This window comes from Myotis brandtii, unplaced genomic scaffold, assembly GCF_000412655.1.
Source record: "Myotis brandtii unplaced genomic scaffold, ASM41265v1 scaffold300, whole genome shotgun sequence".
In the NCBI taxonomy this organism is placed as follows: domain Eukaryota; kingdom Metazoa; phylum Chordata; class Mammalia; order Chiroptera; family Vespertilionidae; genus Myotis; species Myotis brandtii.
In genome coordinates, this window is record NW_005361459.1 from 2,564,255 (window position 1) to 2,564,582 (window position 328).

At 39.0% G+C, this 328-nt stretch overlaps 1 protein-coding gene across 4 annotated transcripts in view; it reads left to right on the forward strand.

Moving 5' to 3' along the window:
* The window catches only part of FARS2 (phenylalanyl-tRNA synthetase 2, mitochondrial), a 570,273-nt gene that overhangs the window by 141,036 nt on the left and 428,909 nt on the right, over positions 1-328 (forward strand). The gene's annotated exons all lie outside the window — the stretch shown is intronic.

Sequence of the window (328 nt, forward strand, 5' to 3'; positions counted from 1 at the left end):
ATATATATAGAAGTTAATGGAAGTTGGCTATTTCCTCCCCATTACATGTAAAATGTGTAAACTGTTTGCTGACTGAGTCAAGTTTAAATTTTTTTGGTAGAAACTGTTTTTAAGTACTGCACCTGGAGGTTAATGGATTGTGCCTGATCTTTTCTAAGGTTGTGTCTGTATGTGGGTCATGTTTGTTTACCATGGCCCTTTCAAGTAAGCTAATTGCACTTAAGAGGAATTACCAGAGTTGTAGAGTCTATTCCAGCCGTGGGCAAACTACGGCCCGCGGGCCGGATCTGGCCCGTTTGAAATGAATAAAACTAAAAAAAAAAAAGAC